We start from the raw sequence: 14,539 nt of genomic DNA, 5'->3' as shown, positions 1-14,539 counted from the left end.
TACTTCCAACAGGAAATAATTATTCCTACCTTCCAATGCACTTAGAAGAATTAGAGAACTCAGCTCCTAGGCTCTGAATACCGGTATCCATAATTACTAAAAACTCCTTCCACAATGAACAAGGCTCGGCATTCCCTATCTGCACTCACATCCTCCCTGCCCACCCTGCTCTCAGACCACAGCAGCCGTGCACCTGCCCCAGGACCTTTGCCCAGGCTATTCTCTGTCTGCACTCACATCCTCCCTGCCCACTCTGCTCTCAGACCACAGCAGCCGTGCACCTGCCCCAGGACCTTTGCTCATGCTATTCTCTGTCTGCAGGACTATCTTGACCTCCTCCTTCACCTCTTCAGCCCGGGCTCTCCGGACCTTCCTTTCCCTCCCTGCTGGGCGCTCATCTGGGCACGCACCAACACTCAGACATACTGCACACTTTCTCAACAGCCTCCCCCCACCAACAAGAACGTGGGCTCCAGGAGGGAAGGGGTTTGCTTTTTGCTCTCTGTGGTACCCCAGCATCAGGGACCAGCTCCTGGTGTCCAGAGGGCATCAAGTAACTGAAAGACAAGCATGTTCTAGCTTGTTCTCATAGGACAGAGCCTGGAGAGCTCTTTTGGAAAGATGCTCAGCTGCCTTAGAAGGAAAATACCTGAAAACAACCAACCAACCAACCCAAACAAGCAGGGGTCCTAAGGCAGAAGTACCCACAGCCCTTGGCCACCTGCAGCTCCAGGGCCTCCACTTCCCAGACATCAAAACAACCTCCCCCCAGATGGAGAAATTAGTTGCAAATGATGCCACCAACAAGGGCTTAATCTCCAAAATACACAAACAATGCATGCAACTCAACAACAATAACAAAAAACCCAATTAAAAAATAGACGGAAGACCTAAATAGACATTTCTCCAAAGAAGACATATGGATGGCCAGGAATCACATGAAAAGATGTTCAACATCACAATTATTGGAGAAATGCAAAGCAAAACTATAATGAGGTACCACCTCACACACATCAGAATGGCTATCATTAATATTAAGTCTATAAATAACAAATGCTGGAGAGGGTGTGGAGAAAAGGGAAGCTTCCTACACTGTTGGTGGGAATGTAAACTGGTGCAACCATTATGGAAAACGGTATGGAGGTTCCTCAGAAAACTAAAAATGGAATTACCATATGATCCAGCAAGCCCACTCCTGGACACATAGCCGGACAAAACTGTAACTCAGAAAGATCCATGCACCCCTATGTTCATAGTAGCACTATTCACAATAGGCAAGACATGGAAACAACCTCAATGTCCATCAACAGATGAATGGATTAAGTAGATGTGGTATGTGTATACAATGGAATAGTACTCAGCCATAAAAAAGAATGAAATAATGCCATTTACATCAACATGGATGCAACCAGAGATTCTCATACTAAGTGAAGTGAGTCAGAAAGAGAAAGACAAATATCAGATGACATCATTTTTATGTGGAATCTAAAATACGGCACAAACGAATCTATCTACAAAACAGAAACAGACACACCAGGCATAGAGAATAGACTTGGGGTTGCCAAGGGGGAGGTATGGACTGGGAGTTTGGGCTTAGTAGATGCAAACTATTCCATTTAGAATGGATAAAGAATGAGACCCTACTGTACAGCACAGGGAAATATATCCAATCTCCTGGGACAGACCATGATGGAGAAGAATATTTAAAAAAAGAACGTATGTATATGTATGACTAAAGTCACTTTGCTGTACAGCAGAAATTGGCATGACATTGTCAATCAATTATGCTTTAATAAAAAACTAAAAATTAAAAAAAACCCTCCCCTCAGGCAGGCAGCACAGGCCTACTGAGCTGGCCTCCCAGGAACCCGGCACCCTTCACGTTCTCAGCTTGCCACCAAACAAGACTGGAAAGGTGCTAAAGTCCACATGCGGTTCCAGAATGTCAAAGAACCTCAGTGTGAGCCCGATGTGCCCGTTAGGCAGGCAGAAGGGTCAAAGGTCAGAAGGACATGTGAACACATCTGCGCACCGCAGAGTTTATGCAACACTTGCCACGGGTGCCGTTAGTTGTTCGTGAAGAGAGAAGTGAAGCACTCAGCAGAGCCCCAACTATGTGCTGGGATGGACCAGCCTGGGGAACCAGTTAAGAAGCAAGCAACAGAGGCGGGCAGGTACTTCACAGCATCCGATGGGGCAGCAGAGGCAGAAAGAGAGTAAGAGCGCAGGACTGGGAGAAAGGACGCATCCAGGAGCAGCTGCACTCAGGGGAGGCTGTAGGAAATGGCTAGTTCCATCATCGGAGGAAGAGAGAAGGCAGGAAGCAGCCCCCCCTGCCATGGCGCCGACACCCCCCATGTGCCAGGACACGGCCACGCTCCAGGGATGGAGCTCGCTTACTCCCAAAGCAATCCCGTGACAAGTCCATTTTACAGAGGAGAAAACAGAGGCTCAGAGAGGTTAAGCTCATTTTTTTTTCTGCCTTTTTTTTAGGGCTGCACCCTCTGCATTTGGAGGTTCCCAGGCTAGGGGTGGAATCAGAGCTACAGCTGCCGGCCTACGCCAGAGCCACAGCAACACCTGATCTGAGCCACGTCTGTGACCTACACCACAGCTCACGGCAACACCAGATCCTCAACCCACTGAACGGGGCCCAGGATGGAACCTGCATCTTCATGGATACTAGTCGGGGTCATAACCCTCTGAGCCATCGTGGGAACTCCAAAGCTAATATTTAAGATAAAAGGCTATCGAATAGATCACCTGGAATTCAAATCCTTCCTCTGTCCCACTCCCAAATCCATGCTTCCTGGTTGGTTTTTTTGTTTTGTTTAAGCACTGGAATTCTCAACCTGACCCACCACTTTAATGTGAAATTAACAATTTAATTTGAGAAAGGAATTTGCCTAAATGTTTTCTTTGCAACTCCCTCCCTCTCCCCCCGCTCCACCCAATTCCTCAGAAAGGACTGGAGCACTTGGTTTTCCTCCGAACTCCTGACACGGTTCACGGTGGAGACAGGATCCTGTGCTGATGATGGCAGTGTTTCGTCTGTTTCCTAGGCTGCAGCAGCAGGAGGCCACAGTAGGCTGTGCATTTCTGTCCTTACAATGAATGAACAGTCCCCACCACTGTGGCCACCACGCCCACCACACCCACAGCCCCCTGGGCAATCCACCCTGACTCACCAGGGGACAGGCTGTTTCTCTGGACGGGGACTGCTGGCCACCGTCTCTCATTTCTGCCTCCTGAGGCGGCCCGCCGGGCACCATCGCCAGCTCCCCTCCAGATTACGCCCCAACTGGGGCCACCCAGCTAAACCAATTCACCCCGTCAAAACATCCTCAAAGAGGTCCCGCTGTACAGCACAGGGAACTCTATCCAGTCTCTTGGGATAGACCACGGTAGAAAATTATAGGAGAAAAAGAACGTATACGTATGTTTAACTGGGTCACTTTGCTGTACGGCAAAAATTGACAGAACATGGTGCATCAACTAAAATTTAAAAAAAATTTTTTTAAATGTCCCAATGCCAGACCTCACAAGTCCCCAAGGAGGGGCTTACAGCCGCGGGCTTCCCAGGAAAAGTGCTGAGAAGAAGGAAAGACGATGAGACTGCCATCTGCATGCCGTGCACCCCCGGGCACTGAGCAAAAGCAGCCAGACTCTGAAGGCATCAGCTGTAGGATCCTGGGGACAGATCGGCGCTCTGGGAGCCGAAGCTGTGAAGGACAGAAATGTCCTCTGTCTTACCCGTGGTGGGAGTTTCAGGACAGTAAACAGAGTGAACTTTATGGAAATCATACTTCGGGTTTTTTTCTAAAAGAGCACGAAATCAAGACAGAAGTGAGGCTCACTGCGCCATGGGCCCGCCTGCTGTGGGGCCTCATCCTCCCTCCCCTCCTCACCCTCCTCCACCTTCTGTCTTCCAGGACCTCCCTGCCTCTTCCGAGAATCCAGAAGAGGGTTAGCGTTCTCTTCCCTTCCCCTCGGGATGGCTGTCATGGTCCCTGTGTGTCCCCCTGGCGCCGCAGAGCTTAACTTTTTCCTGGAGCAATTTATGTGCACAGCTTCAGTTCCCTGCTAGACTTTCTGGCATAATCCACCTGGGTGTGACTCCTAATTAAAAATCCTCCCCAGAGCTGTGTGACCTTGGGGGAGTTACTCGACCTCTCTGTGCTTCACTTCCCTTATTGGGAGAGACTTCGCATGGCGATGGGGTGTTTGACCGAGAGCTGCCCTGGGATCACCGTGGCCATTTCGTGAGACCAGCACAAGGGGAAGAGTGCAGGGCACTGGGGGAACACTGTCCCCACAAGTTCCCACACCTGTGCTCCCCCGACCCAGAGCCTGGGGAATAAGCCTGCCTCGCGGTGTCCAGTTAATGAGTATTCTTTTTTTTAAGGGCCACACCCACAGCATATGGAAGTTCCCAGGCTATGGGTCAAACTGGAGCTGCAGCTTCCAGCCTACACCACAGCCACAGCAACATCGGATCAGAGCCTTGTCTGACCTACACCGCAGCTCACAGCAACGCTGGATCCTTAACCCACTGAATAAGTCCAGGGATTGAGCCCACGTCCTCATGGGTACCAGTCGGGTTCAATACTGCTGAGCCATGACGGGAAGTCCCAAATATTCTTAACTCAGCCTAATCTCATGCTTTGGAATTAAGTGGAAGAATTGCTTTTTTAACAGAAATCTAAAGTAAAAGATGGAATTTTTAAAACCACTCTGAAAGTTCTCTAAGCCCTCATCTCACAGGCCCCAAACTGCACAGCGTGACCCCCCCAGGTCAGCTGAGCAGCCCATCTCCGGCCCTCACACCAGCTATAGAGAACACAATTTGAGCCCCATAACCTGCTCTATTTCTCAATTTTCTCCGATCGACAGCCATGAGGACAAAAGCAGTAGCAGTCAGACAGCTGAGCGGCTCCTGTGGCCTCTGCATTGTCTCGCAGCCTCACCACCAGTGCGCCTCTGCTGGACCTGGGCCATCGTGGGGGCCGTGCCTGACCCCCAGGCCTCAGTGGAAGGATAACAGCCCTGCCAGGGGTCCTCTAAAGCACCCAGGGGCGTCACCCCTCTGCACATCTCGAGACCTCACCCTAGCGGTTAGGTACGGTTTCTCCCAGACCCGCGGCAGCCATCAGCTCCCATCGACCTGCTTTCAATCTGGAGAAGGGGCCCGGGAGAACCAGCCCAGCACTGCAGCCTGAATAGAAGCAACAAGCGTCTCAGTGCCCGCCCTGCCGTGTACAGAGGGGGCACCTGGGCTTCCAGTCTCTGCAGCGTGGAGAAGGCCACCACCGTGCAGGACGGCTGCAAGGGGGATGGGCCCAGAGCAGGAGAGCGGGGTGAGTAACCCCCGCATCCTCTGGCCAGGTGGGGAGCTGCAGGTGGCTTTGGAAGCATCCAGGGTGCCTCCTCCCCTCCCTCAGGGGCCTGTGGGGCAGCAGGACCTTCACATTCAGGAGAAAGGCCAGGTGTGGCAGGTGGCCCTCTCTGGGGGGCGGGTCCTTATCATGTCACTGAGTCACTCAGGCTGACTCTCTTTCCACTTGGACACTATAATTGTAATAGTAGCATTTATAACTTCTCAGGAAATGAGGTTGGCTTTTTTTTTTTTTTTTTTTTTTTTACTGCAATAGGATTCTGCCTCTGTGCTGATTAAAAACACTCTTGCATTTGCACCAAATTAGTCCCTATTCTCCAAAAACTGCGAGTTGCAAAGGATGGCTGTACCAGGGCCTTTGGGAGTATCACCTTTGGTCTGCAACAGCGCAGGCAGGTGACTGAAAAATGACAGCGTTAAAAGTGCCCAGAGTTCCTTTCGTTCAGTGGGTTAAGGATCCTGCCTTGTCACTGCAGCGCGGGTTGAGGCTCTCTGGCACCGGTTTGATCCGGGTCCGGGAACTTCCACATGCCGCAAGTGTGATCAACGCCCCGCCCCGCCAAAAAACCCCCCATAAAACCAAATTTAAAAAAAAAAAAAAAAAAAAAAGGTGCCCCTTTCCTCTAAGCAAAAGGCAAAAACATGGTAACGAGCTGCTCGGAACCTCACCGGGTGAAAGCCCCGCCTGTGCCTCTGGCCAAGTAAACGCCCTTTCTCGCCGCCCCAGGCTGAGTTCCAGAAGTAACTCCAGGCTAGCACAAAGCTTCTCCAGACGTGCCATCTCACACCTTGAGAGCAAATGCCTGCCAGAACCCCCAAACTCAAAACGGCCCCCCTGAATGCCAGCCGAGGAGGCGCCGGAGGCAGGAAGGCGACACCTCGCCTGCCAAGGAAGGTGCGGGGCGCAGATGAAAATCACTCCCTTTGGAGCCAAGTCAAGCTTGTGTAAATGTTTTCTAGAAGCGGGCAGGCTGTAAATTCTTGGGGAAAAAAAATGAAGCAGGAGTGGGGCGTTGCAGGCAGAAAGGCACGCGGCTCTCCCGGAAGGGACACGCCAACGGCAGGGCCCCGGGAGATGGAGCCACACGGATTCCAGGCGCTCCTGGCGGTCCCCCGGGCGAGGCCAGGAATGCCAGATAACAGTGCTGGGCCCAGCCCCACGGTGGCAGGCGTGTCCCAGCCACGGCAACCGTCCCAGGCAGCCCACACGAGCAGGACTGCTCCCACTCGGGCCCCTGTCCCTTCCAGCCAACGCCCCGTCCCAGCAAGCGCCCTATCTTGGCAGCCCTTCCCTTTCGGGCACTCCTGACTCTGCCAACACCCGAGCCGCCCAGGAAGGCAGGAGGCCCCGGGGCCGACTCCGAGGCCACCTGGGCTGGCCCGCCACGAGCCCGCTTCCAACCATCACTGATTCTCCAAGGGCAGAAGCAGCCAATATTCCTCTAACCTGCAAACAGTCTTGCCCCGGGCCTGCCTGCCCTTCCCCGGGCTCGCTGCTCCCCACTGGATGCCCTCTCCTCTCACGGAGTGCCATGCGGGCCCTCTGGGACTTTTCCTGGCTGGCAAGTCCCTGGTCTCAGCTGCTGGTCTTTGCAGCCCACACAGGCTCCCTGCTTACCTTCCTTCCAAACAGCCCCAAGGCTTGTTCAGTCCAGACCGGTTGGACCCACGTTTCCATGAAGAAAGCCTTCAACCCCAGGGCGCAGCATCCCCGGGCAGGGCGTGTCTGCCCCCCAGGGACCCAGCCTCCCTCTCCGCACAGAAGGTGGATCTTCCCAGCTCAGTAAGGGACTTTGGTTCCACCAAAAAAAGGCCAGGGCTATGTAAACAGGAGGGTGGGGTTTCCTGCAATCAGGTTTAGTGAAATTTGAACCCTGGAGGCGGAGGAGGCGGGGCAAAGGCTTCCACTCCGGAGCCACTCAGCCAGACCTCTGCTCCCTTCCAAACCTTCCCAGCTGACAACCTGGCCTGCAGAGCCAGCACTACCCTGCTTGGGTTTACAAACCAGTTTCGGCCATCCTTTGCGTCCCTGAGCACATCAGCCACTGGCTGACACCCTCCATCTCCGGGGCTGTGACTCTCCTCCCTGCTGGGTCGCTGCCGGGGTTAACTGCACATGGCCTATCTTGCAGGGCTTCCTTGCACACTCAGACCACCACGCTCTGCCCAGCAGCACCTCTGCACCTCAAGCCTGTACATGTGCAGCTTAGGTGGCCCAAGGGTTTACCCTCTGCTTTGACTGCCTCTCGGTCACAGCACAGCCACACACCCTGGGTCTTTCGATGACAAGCGCCAGCAAGCAAAGCCCGTCCCAACGCCTTTAGGTTCCCACAGCACAAATGTCACCACCCCATCAGCCTGAGATAGGAGACAGAACACAGCCAGGAGGTCACCATGGGTACGGATTTCCTCAACAAATCCCCCGAAAAGGCCATCAAGGCACACATCACCTTTGCACTGGAGGGGAAAACCATCTCTTTTATCGCGGGACACAAAGCGCTTGTTATGCAAGGTCTGTTCCGCTGGGTGTTCGGTAAAGGGTATTGACCAACCCGCCTTCCTTGGAAGGGAACCGACATCCCTGTGCCCACTCTGCAAATAACACCGTCGCGGCCAGAAAGGAAGTGACTAACTGATGGCGTAGTACTTATCTTCAAAGATTTTACATCAAAAGGAAAGAGATTAGAAATGGAAATCCGAGAGATCAGGTTTAACAGCGGAGCTGAATGGGGCCTTACCACGTGATAGCCAAGGCCAAGGCCAGGGGGGTGGGAGTCCCGGCCCTCTACAGGACAAGGTTTTAAAATCAGACCTTTGCACCTCAATTGCTTTTTTTTTTTTTTTTTTTGTCTTTTTGCCATTTCTTGGGCTGCTCTCATGGCATATGGAGGTTCCCAGGCTAGGGGTCGAATCAGAGCTATAGCCACAGGCCTACGCCAGAGCCACAGCAACACGGGATCCAAGCCGCGTCTGCAACCTACACCACAGCTCACGGCAACACCGGATCCTTAACCCACTGAGCAAGGCCAGGAACCGAACCCGCAACCTCATGGTTCCTAGTCGGATTCGTTAACCACTGCGCCACGACGGGAACTCCTGCACCCCAATTGTTTAAAAAAAAAAAAAAAAAAAAAAAAGCTAAGTACCCACAACAATGAGGAAGAGACAAAACATCTGTACGCTCCACTGAGGTCCCTTGGCTCCATTTCTAACAGAACCAAGTCGCATGACTGGTTGTGTGTCTAAAGGAGCCTGGTCTTTCCTGCGGCTCCTTTTCCACCCTCCTATGGGGCACAGGGTGGGTTTTCCTGGCATTGACAGCAGCCTCACCCATGAGCTATGACAGCCTCCATGAATACCTGCAGCGGGCACCAATCTGGCCTTCCGATCTTGGCGGTTACGCAGCCGATGGCCTCCCAGGGCTCGAGCTCAACACACTATCCTGTTCCCTGGCGCCCGCCTGCGGGTGTGGATCACACACAGCCCATGCAGGCGGGTGGTGCTAACTTCTCCTGCAACAACGCGGTCTTGTGAGGCGTTGCTGATGTGCGGCCAAAAGGGAGCTCTGTGTCTCAGTGTTTGGAAACGCCTCAAACTTTTCAACCGCACAGAGGTGGCATTTTATACCTGGGGTGACAGAGCGAACACAGAAAATACTTTCCCTGACAGTAGTTGGCAAAGTGGGACAGGAGGCCTGCAGAACGTTCAGCGGGAGGCTCTGTGGGGAGCCGCAGGACAGAAGAAACAGCCAGAAGGGGAGACCAACCAGGAAAGCAGTAGAAGAAGTGGAAACTTCACAGCACAGTAGACAAGATCGGCGGTGTGAGACCAACTTAAGGTCAAAACGTGTACGGGACTCTTCACAGCGGCATGAATTCCAACAGCCAAAAAGTAGAAATAACCCAAACGCCCACCTGTGGATGAACAAATCGACACACTGTGGTGTGGCCACACTCTGGAACATTATGCAGCCCTAAAAAAGGAATGACGTATGAAACCAACGTGCATGCACCCTCAAATCATCAGGCAAAGTGAAAGAAGCCTGTCACAAAAGGCCACACACGGCATGATTACACCCATGTTAAACGTCAGACGAGGGAAAGTGACGGCGACAGCAGACAGGTGGTCGCCTGAAGCCGGCAGCGGGAGGGCTGGGAGTGACTGCCGGGGGCACAGGGTTCTAGATGGAACAACCCGAAGCCTGAGTGAGAAGGGGCTGGGCTGCACGTGCTCCTGGGTGCGCCCAGGATGGAAATGGGGTGATGAAAATGTTCTAGAATTAGAAGGTGGTGACAGGTGCCTGGTCAGACCTGGCCCCGGGCCCACAGAGGGGCAGCTGCCACCACAAGGCCAGGAGAGGTCCCCCTGTCCCCAACCCACACCAGGCCACCTTCACCTCCATCCAAGCTTCCTCCTCCTCTGGAAGCGCGTGCCTTCCCTCCAGCCACTCCTGAGGCACCTGATGGGAATCCTAGAGTCACAAGACATGGAATCTGACCCCAGGAACACCCTCACTGCCACAAGGAACACCACTGCCAAAGGAGCCTCGCAATCAATGGCAGGGATTTTTTTTTTTCTTAAAGGAATGGGCACATGATAATTGTCCCTATAAAGACAAAATAAAGGGTTTTTCCAACTGCTCCCTTTCCCCGTAATTCATGGGAAATTTTTCTCTTGAGGACCCCTGGGTCCGCTTTGCTTTGCAGCCCTTTTCCAAGGAGGGAGCGTGTGATCAAGTCCCGTATCTGGGATCCGAAAGGGCCCCCCAACATCTGTTAAATCTGAAGAGATGGGAGGTGGGGCAACAGTGTAACCATCTCAGGCAAGAGGTGGCAGGAGGGGTAACGAGGGCGCGTGCTCGGGAGGGCGCACCCAGGAGCACGTGCACCCCAGCCCCTTCTCGCTCAGGCTTTGGGTTGCCCTTGTCAAGGAGTTAAGGTCTGTATCTTTCCTGTGTTAGTGACATCGTCAGAATGTCTCAGCCCTGACTTGGCAGAGATGCCCCTGATGGCAGGGATGCAGAATGGAAGACTGCCATCTGCCCATTACTGGCAACAGAAAGTTCTCCCCACGGAGGACACACAAGGAAATTCAACAGGTTTGATCTGAGCGGAATTCACGCAGCCAACGTGCCAGCTCCAGGCTAAGCGGGGAGCAAGCCAGGAGGGGCTTGACTGAGAGGCAATTTGATAAAGGCAGGTCTGCGTGCAAGAGCTTTTAAAGAAGGGAACAAAGAGCAAACCCCCGGCCACACCACCTTTACACACTCTGCAGCTCACACTCACGTAGAAGCTGCATGATTTAGGGTCTTGGGGAGATGGGGGTGGGGGTGGGGAGCCGAGCCCACTTCAAAGTTCATCTCTCAGAAAACCCATCAAAAGCCAGAACTAAACTGCTGTCCCCAAGGCAGGGCATCAGTGACAGAGTCCGAAGATCCGTGTTCCAGAGGCAGGATCCAGGGAACAGGCAGGGATCCTGGGTGCCTGCTGCTTAAGCCAGTGCAGCATCAAAGGGCAGGAGCTATGCCGAAGCCTCTCATAAATGGGAAGAGGAAAGTGAGAGCTGAAGAAACACCCACTTGGCTGGAATCTAGGAAGATACTGGAGCTGCAGGCACACCAACAGCTACCTGTCTTTCAGACGCCTGCCCAGAGCACAGGACACAAGGACTCCCGAAGTGGGTCCCATGGCCCGAGGCATGTTCGCAGGCTGGGGACCAAGGGCCGCAGGGAAATTGAGCCAACTCTCAGTGCCTCTGTTCGCTGTCTGTCCTGGGGTAATGCCACTTAACAACCTAGCCCTCCTTGGGAGACCGATTCAATTCGTGCAAAATCAGCCCGGACAATACGAAGTCTGAACCGATTTCTCCATTACCCCTCAGGCTAGACAAGCAATAGACTCTGAGTGAGATGACAGCTCAGGGCCAGTTATGACTCCTGAACAGCCTCCGATGTCGCACTTATGTTTTGGACAGGATCCAATCCGTTTCCAAAAGTCAACACCCAAAGCTGCTCTCCACTCAACTGTCTACGCCCGCTTGGCTGGGGGCAAGACAGAAGAAACTCCCCTCGGTCTGGGTACAGAACGTGGAAGCGTTCAGGGAGTGGTTGCCATGGCTGGACACTCGTGAAGCACCCCCCCCACCTCCAATTTCTGGAAGTTCTGGGAGCTCAGGCAGCCGCATTCCCATCCCGCAGATGAGGAGCCCGGCCCTGAGCAGAGTGGAGCCAGGACCTAACCTCTGACCTGCCTGGTTCCAGCGGATGCTCCTCCTGGGGGCTGGTTTGCTTTTCCAAATCTCAGTATCCAACAATTTCTAGGGAGAAATGCTTTCAAATCCATTTTCAAACTGGCAACACCTAAAGGTCACAACTTGACCCAACACTTCTTTCTGTGTGTCTTTTTAGGGCCACATCTGCGGCATATGGAAGTTCCCAGGCTAGGGGTCGAATCAGAGCCACAGATGCCAGCCTACCCCACAGCCACAGCAACGTGGGATCCGAGCCACATCTGCGACCTACACCACAGCTCACGGCAACGCCAGATCGCCGGCCCACTGAGCGAGGCCAGGGATCGAACCCGCAACCTCATGGTTCCTAGTCGGATTCGTTTCCACTGCGCTACGACGGGAACTCCCAGGTCTGCTTATTTTCTCTCCTCGAGCCCCTCACAGGCTCAGAAACACAGCAGACCCTAAGGAAACAGGAGATGCATATGCAAAAGAGAGACTGAATGTAGAATAATAGAAAAAGAACTCAGCAGTAGACGTTATCTCTAGGGTGAGCTAATTAAAATAGGCCATTTTACAGAGGAGGAAACTGAGGTTTGGTCAGAAAGAGAAGCACTGCACCTCGGAGGAGTGGAGCAGGGCCACGGCTGCACCTGCTCAGCTGGGCTCACTGCCTGTCCTCATCATTACCTGCCCCCAGGGAACGCTGCCTCTGGGGGTGACAGGCCAAGTTCAGGGACCCGATCCGTGCTGAACAGCAGAACAGGTCCGTCCTGTCTGGGGAATGTTCTCCGTGCAACAGGAAGTCGAGGCAGAGCTAAGCGTCATCACCGAGCAAGGTCAGCATGGAGGTGAGAGAGACGGGAACAGAAAAGTCTTCTGGCTGGAATAGAAGTCACCAGAGCCCCTGGTCACAGGCCCCCCTCGGTTCTGCCATGCTGTGCTGGGGGGCACCTGACAGTGCAGGGAAAGACAGTCACGTGCCTCTCCCAAGACATCTCAGGGTGCCACGCACCTCCCCCAATCTCAGGTTAGACCAGAGCCTCCATCAGTCTCTGGGATTCCGACAAAGGGCTAACACTGTTAGAGTCCTGGCATCCAAAGGACATGCTCAGCGTTTCGGGGGGTCCGTTTCACTGCACCCCCACGGCAGCTCTGGTGCTACACCTCCTCCCACTCTGCCGAGGAGAAACGGGCACAGAGAAGTCAAGTAATCCGTCCAAGGTGACACAGCACAGGCAGAGGGGGCAGCTGTGCAGAGCCGTGGGTCTTACACCTCCCTGGGCAGGACGGCGGTGGTCCCTGGGCACAGAGGGCAGCAGAGGACAGAGCCCCTCCGCAGGGCAGGGACGAAGGAAACAGAAAGAATAAGTTGAGCCTTTCCCCCTTCATCATGATTCCGCATCTGCGAATTCGCCTACTCGCTAAGAATGACTTGTAACCCCCCCAAATCATTACGCCTGGCGTTTTCTGGGTCGCTCAGTGACACGCACAGGGCGGTAGAAGTTTCCAGTCCCACACATGCAGGCTCCTGGCTGGGGTGACAAAAAGGAACGCCCTGCTTTCTCCTTTCAGCTCTCAGACCATAAACAAGTGCCCACCCAGGCTTATTTAGTGCCACCTTTTTTGGCATTTCTGTGCATTTTGTCAGTGCTTTTTTTGTTTAAAGCGGCCCCCAAGCATGGCGCTGAAGTGCCATCCTGGGCTCCCCAGAGCAGGAGACTCTGAGGTTTCTTCTGGAGAAAACGCACGTATGGAAAAGCTCTGGTCAGACACGATCACCGCACCGACGGCCAGGAGTTACCGAACCAAGAGAGTCAATAAGCCGTCTTTAAACAGAGCAGCACGTAACAGGGCGATGCACAGGCAGCAATCCTGGCCCCGCCCTGTCATCCAGCATGCGTGGGGCTGCCCGACCCAGCCCAGCTCCACTTCCTGGGCCCAAGTAGAGGGTCCACCGTGCAGCCAGGGCCCCACGAGCAGTGCCCAAGATCAGGCCCACGGGGGAGAGATGGTCACTTCCACCCAGAAGCTCACTACTCAGGGCCCTGGAACTAAGTCTCTGCTGCTCCAACCGCCTACCGGGATCATGCTGCCCGCAGCCCGCGGTGGAAAGATAACCTTTGCACCGCGCAAGCTTTGGGGTCAAACGGCCCGCATGGAGTCCCATTTCCACAGTCTCTGTCCCACGTGACCTCGAGCACCGGACCGCTGGCTCAGCTGCACCTGAGACCACCAAGACCCAAGCACCCCAAAGGGCTACCAGGACCCCTCACCAATTTCTCGTCTTTGATCACTCCTGGGAATTGTCCCTTTTACCTTGAAAACGAGTCACAGGTTCCTGTGTGGATTAACTAAGATGACAGGCGAGAGGCTTCTGGCAGGCTGCCATGCTCTCGAGCACCCCCCACTTCTCTCTCCTCGAGACAGTGAGTGCCCCACAAAATGCTGATGGGGCAGCGGGACCCCACCACTGCCCCGTCAGGGCCACAGAGCCGGGAGCAGAGGAGTTCACCACGGGTAGAAAGTGGAACGCCTCGGTCAGCTGTAAATGGGGGATCGAGGGCCCACTTGAAGGCAGCTGCAGAGGGTCCAGTCCAGGGAGGCAGGGACTTCCAGGGATAAATGCAGCTTAAGTCAGTGCGTGTGTGCACGTGTGTGTGTGTGTTACTAGCAGGACTAGAGATGGACGTGCAGACAGAAAAGAGAGGGCTGCACTATGTCACTGTCCAGCCAAAAGACACCGTTCTACAGGCTGCCAAACCCTCCTAAGCCCTGGCTAGAGTTCGGTCCTGATGGGAGCAGAGCCGAGAGCCCGCAGCTTTCGGCCAGAGCCAAGAGCCTTGGGAACGAGTTCACCACTGCAGGTCGGCCCCAGGAAGCCTGGAGAGTCGGGGAGAGGAAGGGAACTTCAGA

General features: G+C 54.1%; 1 protein-coding gene across 15 annotated transcripts in view; it reads right to left on the bottom strand.

The window, feature by feature from the left end:
• Positions 1-14,539, bottom strand: part of TNS3 (tensin 3) — a 232,623-nt gene that overhangs the window by 75,478 nt on the left and 142,606 nt on the right. The window contains exon 1 of one of the 15 annotated variants that reach the window (XM_085005688.1): positions 7,014-7,190. The exons of the other annotated variants lie outside the window; for them this stretch is intronic. The gene's annotated coding sequence lies outside the window, so the exon portion shown is untranslated. Of the gene's footprint in view, positions 1-7,013; positions 7,191-14,539 lie in introns of those variants that run through there. 15 annotated transcript variants of the gene reach the window in all.

This window comes from Sus scrofa, chromosome 18, assembly GCF_054392235.1.
Source record: "Sus scrofa isolate SSC_HxYL_T2T_F1_AM1 chromosome 18, Sscrofa_HxYL_maternal_Yorkshire_Landrace_v2.0, whole genome shotgun sequence".
Classification (NCBI taxonomy): domain Eukaryota; kingdom Metazoa; phylum Chordata; class Mammalia; order Artiodactyla; family Suidae; genus Sus; species Sus scrofa.
This window is presented reverse-complemented; position numbering and strand designations above follow the sequence as displayed.